This window comes from Sabethes cyaneus, chromosome 2 (assembly GCF_943734655.1).
Source record: "Sabethes cyaneus chromosome 2, idSabCyanKW18_F2, whole genome shotgun sequence".
Classification (NCBI taxonomy): domain Eukaryota; kingdom Metazoa; phylum Arthropoda; class Insecta; order Diptera; family Culicidae; genus Sabethes; species Sabethes cyaneus.
The window spans coordinates 15,666,603-15,675,760 of NC_071354.1; the positions used below are offsets into that span (position 1 = coordinate 15,666,603).

The following is a 9,158-nucleotide window of genomic DNA, read 5'->3' on the forward strand; positions in this document are numbered from 1 at the left end:
TGCTGCAAAAACCGTAATCCACGGCCCGGTTTTTGCAGGAACTCTGCTAATTCCACGATGATGTTCACGACTGACCTACGAACGGCGATCAACTGGTGAGTGCTGGCACTGTCGTGTCGATATTTTAAGATCCGAGCAACAGCGCACTAAAATATCACTTAGCCGACCCGGGAAAAAAAATTCAATTCTTCTCACTGACGGGTACCTAATTTCTGCTCAGGTTCGGTTTTTTCTTTAACCCCGGAAAAGTTGAAACTTTTTCTGCTTCTGATCGCCTGATTTCGTCTGGTACGCACTGGTAGGTGATGGAAAACTTACACTTATGGATCTGCTATTGACTAAATCAGTGGGTTGAATAGATTTTTTCCCTGGCACCTAGAAGGAAAATCCACGCGAGGATAGGACTGCTGCACGAGAAAATCGTTCGTTTCGAAGTGGCGGTTTCGTCGGTTCTGCTGCCTGTAGCTAAATTTATACGGCCGCAGGCCGATGGGGATGGTTCATAGATGGCGTTATATTTTTGATTTGAAATCTACTCATTTGACTGTTGTCTATCCGGCTACGGAACCGCGAAATTGAGGAACAAAACGAGGGAGTCATTTACTGCTGACCCCTCGCGAGATGATCTACGATGGAGCACTTGTACCTACCCAGGCACACATATACACAAACAAGCTGCGGGAAAACTGTTGAGCTGCAGAACAGAACTCCGCTGCGCCTTTCGTGGTGGTGGTGGTTAAGCTAGCAAACGCAGAACAGAAAATTGCACGCGCTTTTCCGACCAGCAGCGGAGGTGAATCGGGGAAAATTAGCTCGCTTCGTGGTGAAGGTTCAACTAAGACTGTAACTGCGGCACATTGTGCGGACTGGCCGAGTTCCATGTGGCGCTGCTGCGAATGCGTTGAAATATGTTGACAGTATTGCTTCAGGGCTGAAAATGTTTTTTCGAATATTTAGATTTGCTTTAAAATAACTTATTAAATGTTTTTGGATTGAATTCCATTCAGTGACCGAAGGAAATTTCTCTCAGCGTGAGCTGCAGTGTGATTTAAGTAATATAAAATAACTCATAAACTGTTTAAGGAATAAAATTCATAAAATTAACAAAATTTATTTATTTTAGAAAGCGTGTAGTACTTTAATCAAAGTAATAGAGTTGGGAATGAGCTCGAATCGTTTAAATTCTGTCAGCCTAGCTTCTTTCAGAAGATTTTTATGGAGCATTTGGTAGAAAAATTTCAGAAATCACCGTAAGAAGACTCGTGGAGACTAATTTGTAACATCGAATTTTCAAAACAATCTACTATGATAACGTTACTATTTCTTAAACGGTTAAAAACTCCCAGAATCTATGAAAAATAATTTTTCATTGCCCTTAATTAAATTCATTTGTAAAGTGTATAACCATTTTCCTAATACACATCTTGTACAAACACTGACGATTACCGTCGCAACCCTGCATTCTGTCAAACGATAGCCATTTTTCGAAATTGTGTCCGCTCGAGTTAGCTTGAATTTTCCGCGTAGTCGAACAATAACATCAGCGAACATCGTCGTCGTCGTCGTACATCTTCGGGGTTTTCCCCGAAGAATTGCAATGTTTTCAAAACTCTCCCGTTGGTGTGAGTTTTTTCTTCTTTCGGTGTAGAATAACACCAATACTTTTTCCACCTTTTTTGTTACTGTGCGACGCATGCGGAAAATTGTCACATCGAAACCCTTCAGATGTGTGGGTTTTGTGATCCTCAAAGTTTTCTCAACGAGGGATTCGAAAAACATTGATTGTTCAGGAGAGAATTTTCACTGAAAGCTGAAAATATTTACTCTGGTTTAATACTTTCAGCAGAAATGGTCTCAACGAGCCATACAACATACACTTCATAAACTCGAAACGACCGGCTGATACCGGCAACAGGTGGCCGACGAGTCCGTGTTTGGCACGGTTTGCATGTTTTCATGCAGTCATTCTCGACAACCACTAGCGCAGTAGTTTACCTGTTGTTTTCACGAACAGTTTGTTGATAGCGTTCTGTTACTGTTCGGTAAACGCTAAGTGTGAGTTGTTTAATTCACCTCCTAGCCATTTTCCACCCGAAGGAAACACGAACAGCCGTTCTCTCGCTCGAACCAAATTATCTTGCTCTAAAGAACCGAGCAAACCATTCGTGTTTCACGAATTTCCTCAATCAACATGTGAGCAAAAGTTCTTCGTGAACCATGTTTTGCACTTTTGTAGTTGCAACCTGATCCCCTGTTTAATCGAACAGCTGAAAAAATTGTCTGTCGCTATTGTTGGCATCAGAGTGAGAAATTGTTGGCCTCTGTTTGTACCTCAATGTCGCCGGGGGCATCCCTGTTGGCAGGGACTATTCTAAGCGTATGGGTATTTCTGTATATCCGCTTACGATAAAGTATCTTCTTTGTTCATTGAGCGTTTGCATCAGTTTTTTATCCGGCAAATTCTAAGTGCTATGTTTCAGTTATATTTTGGATAGATCTCAGTTCCTGAAAGATTCTGGGTGACATCTTTGTGATCCCACATGGTCTAGTGGCTAGGATATCTGGCTTTCACCCAGAAGGCCCGGGTTCGATTCCCGGTGTGGGAAATGTTTTTTTGTAAACATCCTTATTTTCATTAGTATTCCTAGTTATCTAAAAGGATATGGACGCAAATTTTATGTGAAAAAGATTTTATATAACATGAGGTTGTTTTTATTCACAGACCGATATATTAATCATCATAAAGTAAAAGTGTCTTTCTCATGTGTTTCAAAAGAATCTTGTTTCCAATAAAACATAATTTAATATTTGAAAGCCAAATTTAAAACCAACCATTCAACTCATGAACAAGAACAAGAACAAGAACAAGAACAAGAACAAGAACAAGAACAAGAACAAGAACAAGATCAAGAACAAGAACAAGAACAAGAACAAGAACAAGAACAAGAACAAGAACAAGAACAAGAACAAGAACAAGAACAAGAACAAGAACAAGAACAAGAACAAGAACAAGAACAAGAACAAGAACAAGAACAAGAACAAGAACAAGAACAAGAACAAGAACAAGAACAAGAACAAGAACAAGAACAAGAACAAGAACAAGAACAAGAACAAGAACAAGAACAAGAACAAGAACAAGAACAAGAACAAGAACAAGAACAAGAACAAGAACAAGAACAAGAACAAGAACAAGATCAAGAACAAGAACAAGAACAAGAACAAGAACAAGAACAAGAACAAGAACAAGAACAAGAACAAGAACAAGAACAAGAACAAGAACAAGAACAAGAACAAGAACAAGAACAAGAACAAGAACAAGAACAAGAACAAGAACAAGAACAAGAACAAGAACAAGAACAAGAACAAGAACAAGAACAAGAACAAGAACAAGAACAAGAACAAGAACAAGAACAAGAACAAGAACAAGAACAAGAACAAGAACAAGAACAAGAACAAGAACAAGAACAAGAACAAGAACAAGAACAAGAACAAGAACAAGAACAAGAACAAGAACAAGAACAAGAACAAGAACAAGAACAAGAACAAGAACAAGAACAAGAACAAGAACAAGAACAAGAACAAGAACAAGAACAAGAATAAGAATAAGAATAAGAACAAGAACAAGAACAAGAATAAGAATAAGAACAAGAACAAGAACAAGAACAAGAACAAGAACAAGAACAAGAACAAGAACAAGAACAAGAACAAGAACAAGAACAAGAACAAGAACAAGAACAAGAACAAGAACAAGAACAAGAACAAGAACAAGAACAAGAACAAGAACAAGAACAAGAACAAGAACAAGAACAAGAACAAGAACAAGAACAAGAACAAGAACAAGAACAAGAACAAGAACAAGAACAAGAACAAGAACAAGAACAAGAACAAGAACAAGAACAAGAACAAGAACAAGAACAAGAACAAGACCAAGACCAAGACCAAGACCAAGACCAAGACCAAGACCAAGACCAAGACCAAGACCAAGACCAAGACCAAGACCAAGACCAAGACCAAGACCAAGACCAAGACCAAGACCAAGACCAAGACCAAGAACAAGACCAAGACCAAGACCAAGACCAAGACCAAGACCAAGACCAAGACCAAGACCAAGACCAAGACCAAGACCAAGACCAAGACCAAGACCAAGACCAAGACCAAGACCAAGACCAAGACCAAGACCAAGACCAAGACCAAGACCAAGACCAAGACCAAGACCAAGACCAAGACCAAGACCAAGACCAAGACCAAGACCAAGACCAAGACCAAGACCAAGACCAAGACCAAGACCAAGACCAAGACCAAGACCAAGACCAAGACCAAGACCAAGACCAAGACCAAGACCAAGACCAAGACCAAGACCAAGACCAAGACCAAGACCAAGACCAAGACCAAGACCAAGACCAAGACCAAGACCAAGACCAAGACCAAGACCAAGACCAAGACCAAGACCAAGACCAAGACCAAGACCAAGACCAAGACCAAGACCAAGACCAAGACCAAGACCAAGACCAAGACCAAGACCAAGACCAAGACCAAGACCAAGACCAAGACCAAGACCAAGACCAAGACCAAGACCAAGACCAAGACCAAGACCAAGACCAAGACCAAGACCAAGACCAAGACCAAGACCAAGACCAAGACCAAGACCAAGACCAAGACCAAGACCAAGACCAAGACCAAGACCAAGACCAAGACCAAGACCAAGACCAAGACCAAGACCAAGACCAAGACCAAGACCAAGACCAAGACCAAGACCAAGACCAAGACCAAGACCAAGACCAAGACCAAGACCAAGACCAAGACCAAGACCAAGACCAAGACCAAGACCAAGACCAAGACCAAGACCAAGACCAAGACCAAGACCAAGACCAAGACCAAGACCAAGACCAAGACCAAGACCAAGACCAAGACCAAGACCAAGACCAAGACCAAGACCAAGACCAAGACCAAGACCAAGACCAAGACCAAGACCAAGACCAAGACCAAGACCAAGACCAAGACCAAGACCAAGACCAAGACCAAGACCAAGAACAAGAACAAGAACAAGAACAACAACAGGAACAGAAAAAGCAACAGAAACAGGAACAGGAAGAGAAAAAGGAACAGGAACAGGAACAGAAACAGGGATAGAAAAAGGAACAAGAACAGAAAAAGGAACAAGAACAAGAACAGGAACAAGAACGAGAGCGAGAAGGCGAACAAGAGCAAGGGCAAGAGCAACCGTTGTACCATTGACCGTTGTATATTCATATGGATTGTGATACTGATATTTTTTTGGTTGTAAGACGGGAAAAGGTGAAATATTTTCGTTTCTACTTCTACGCATTTTTTGACAGTTCCTAATATAATTTCTGTAGTACGATACAACTTCAGAATCCTTTACTACTACCAAGAGAATAAATTTATGCTTCATGAACAGGTAACCGGAATCCTTGTCCTATTAGCGTTAATTAGCTTTACTCTTTTTATGTGATAATTAAAAACTGTTGAACATTTAAACCGAAATGATGACGAAAAGATGATAAAAGATGACGAAAAGATGAGAAAAGATGACAAACATACGACGGAAATGATATGAAAAGACAACAAAAACAACGACAAAGACGAACAAAAAGACGTTTGCAAAGCGACAAAAATGCCAAAATGAAGAAAGGGTGACAAAAAATAAAGATAAAACGGCGACAAACAGACGTCAAACAGCAACAAAAAAAGACAAAAAAACAACAATAAACCGCCAGAAAAACGACAAATATTTTAAAAACAGAGGTCAAAGCATGATAAACAGTGGACGACGATGAAAAGATTGCAAAAAGACCATGAAAAGACGATAAAAAGACAGCAAAGGGAAAACAGAAAATGGCAAAAAGGTTTCAAAAAGAAAACAATTAGATGACAAATATACGACAAAACAACGACGAAACGACAACAAATAGATGGCAAAAAGACGACAAAGAAGCGTCGAAAGAGGACGAAATAGTGATGGCAAGTACATGTTTGTATTAAGGCTACCATTTATGGTCCAAGAATTTTACTATGCGCTGTATATATACCGCCAGATAAAAGCAACGATGTGGCATTTATTTTTGCGCACACAGCCTCTGTGCGAGAACCTTTGCGGAATAGATAATAGCACTTTTATTGTTTGTAGCGGCTATAATCAGCCACGTATCGCTTGGACCATACAAAACGGTGTGATACAGAGTCATAATTCTGCGCAATTTACAGTCGCCAATGCAGCACTGATCGACTGTGTGGACTATTTGAACCTATCAGGTCAATGCACTCATCTTGGTCGTCTGGTAGATATGCTCTTTAGTAGTGATACCGATCTAGTTGAAAGGTCTATTGTACCATTAGCACAACCGGATTTGCACCACGCTCGCCTGTTCGTTTCGCTCCAGGAAACCGACTGCCAAGAGGCCGTTCAAGAGTGTGTTGCTCCTGTAAGATGCGAGATAAACTATTAATAAAATAAATTAATTTTGACGCTTTTTCTGCACATCAATATTGATTAGTCCAGATTATTCGAAATTTGATTCGAAATTGATTGTCTACGATAAAAACTAGCGTTACTAACTCCGAATTCAAAAAGGTGAAAAAATTCATTAAATACTGTGCACATAGAATAAAACAAAGAATTACGTAGAAACTCGGATTTAGCGAAAGGAAGACTGAAGAAGCTATCACGAGCTCTTAAATGTCTAGGTTGGACCTCAGCACCAAGTAGTTTCAAAAGATTGGGACAATCAATTTCGGGTGAAATAATTTTAGCAGCAAAACGAGCTGTAGCGATTTTCCTCCTATTCTCGAGTGAAGTAATACCTACCAAGCAATCGACAGCGGGATTCATACGGCGGCAAGTGGTCAGGGTTGATCCAGCGTAGGTTTCTAAGGGCGTACCATGCAAACTTCCGCTGAATATTTTCGATGCGATTGCCGATGCCGGTGCCGATTAGCTTTGTCAACCACTGATGCTTGTTGCTATCTGAACGTAAGCTTCGAGTCTAGGTTCACTCCCAAATCTTTTACAACTTCTGTCCGTTCCAAGGTATGATTTTCAATTGAATAGTCAAAGCTGTATACTTCCCGGCCTTTCTCTGGAAGTCTACTTTGACGGTACCGAGTCAAAAACTGAATCTAATTTATGTGAATTATTTGCCGCAATCTTCTCCTCTGTTTTTGATTGCAATCCCAGACCAAGCTGTTGATAGCATTTTGTTGAAAGTTCCAGATAATTACGTCGATTTCGACATATTTGAGATTGCTACTGATATGATTACCGCAGCAACCAAACAATTGAAAACATGAAGCAGAGTTCATCCGTGTTAAAAGAAACTCTGGTATGTCAGAAAGCAGTATACATCGAAATTAATTTATACTCTTTAGCAAAACTAACAAACACTTAATACTTACAAACCTTCAAGTGAAGCACGAATATTGATTAAACTGTTATTTACACTAAAATTTGATTAAATTTTGCTTTTTCCCCAATTTTAAAACGGTATCATAATTCTTTCTTCGGTGTTACTTACTTACTTACTTAATTGGCCTAACGTCTTATGACAAGGCCTGCGCAGTATAATTTCTCCATCTGTTTCGGTCCATGGCAACTGATCTCCAGTTCCGCGGGCACCCAGTGCTCGCCAGATCTCGCTCCGCCTGGTCTTGCTACCTCGCTCGCTGTGCCTCTCTTCGTCTTGTTCCTACCGGATTTGATGCGAAAACCATTTTTGCAGGATAGTTGTCCGGCATTCTAGCAACATGTCCTGCCCAACGTATCCGTCCAGCTTTAACCACTTTCTGAATACTTGGTTCGCCGTAGAGACGCGCGAGCTCGTGGTTCATTCTTCGCCTCCATACACCGTTCTCTTGCACTCCGCCAAAGATGGTTCTTAGCACCCGCCGTTCGAAAACTCCGAGTGCTCGTAGGTCCTCTTCTAGCAATGTCCACGTTTCGTGCCCGTAGAGGACAACCGGTCTAATTAGCGTTTTGTACAATGTGCACTTTGTACGGGGGCTCAGATTGTTCGACCGCAAGTGTTTGTGGAGTCCGTAGTAGGCCCGACTTCCGCTGATAATACGTCTTTTAATCTCACGGCTGGTATTGTTGTCCTCTGTTGCCAGCGAGCCAAGGTATACGAACTTGTCGACTACCTCGAACTCATCCCCGTCGATTACCACGGTGCTGCCCAAGCGAGCCCTGTCGCGCTCGGTCCCGCCCGCCAGCATCTTCGGTGTTACAAGTTCCGAATTTTTCTTCAGCAAAGTCTGGCAACGCTGAACGGCGCAGAAAGCGTGTTGAAGCCGTAACTGAGGAAAATGAGTGTAGTCGATGATTAATGATGGTGTTAGAAGTTAATAAACATATCCATTCTAAATAAATGGAAAAAAAATATCCCTAATTCACATTGGCGATCCTGCTAAAAACTAAACTTCCGGTGTTAGTCGTGTTAGTACTAATAGAAACTGGATGCCGGAGAATGGAGAATGGAAGCTGTTGAAAAAATACTTACTTATATTAGTGCCGTCCCAGAAGTCCTCGAGGTACGACGGTGATCTGACAAGCCCGTTGTTGTATGTTCAAATCTCAGCTGGGAGAGGTTGTTAGAGTCAATAGGATCGACGCACTAGCCCTGTAATTGTCCTGTATTCTAAGATCTGGCTGCGAAGCCTGTTGAACAAAAATAGAAGGTCAAGTTTCAAAAACGGAATGTAGTGCTTAGGCTTGCTTTCTTTACTTTAGTGGCGGCGGTCCACTATCGATTCTGCGCCGAACGAATTATGATCCTCCAGTACTGTCGGTCCTGGGCTACTGTTCTCCACTCCCGTTGAACATCAGCGGAACGTGCATCATCCTTGACAGCGCACAACCATCGGGTGCGGGGTCTGCCCCAAAGTGAACAACCTCTTTCTGGTTCTCTATTGAAAAAAATTTTTGGTTACTCTTTCGTCGGACAATCTGGCCACACGCCCTGTCCACCGCAGTCTGCCACATTGCACTACCTTCACTATATCAGTACATTTATTTATTTGATAAAACTCGTGGTTCATGCATCTGAGCCACAACTCTATTTTCCATTTTGCCACCAAGTATTGATCGGAGAATTTCACGCTCAAAAACTTCGACGAGTAGATTAACTTCCTTTAGCGTCCATGAT

At 41.3% G+C, this 9,158-nt stretch overlaps 1 non-coding gene across 1 annotated transcript; it reads left to right on the forward strand.

Moving 5' to 3' along the window:
* Positions 1-2,534: 2,534 nt before the first annotated feature.
* Positions 2,535-2,606, forward strand: Trnae-uuc (transfer RNA glutamic acid (anticodon UUC)). The gene has a single exon. It is a non-coding gene; the product is annotated as a tRNA-Glu (tRNA).
* The last annotated feature ends 6,552 nt before the right edge of the window (positions 2,607-9,158 follow it).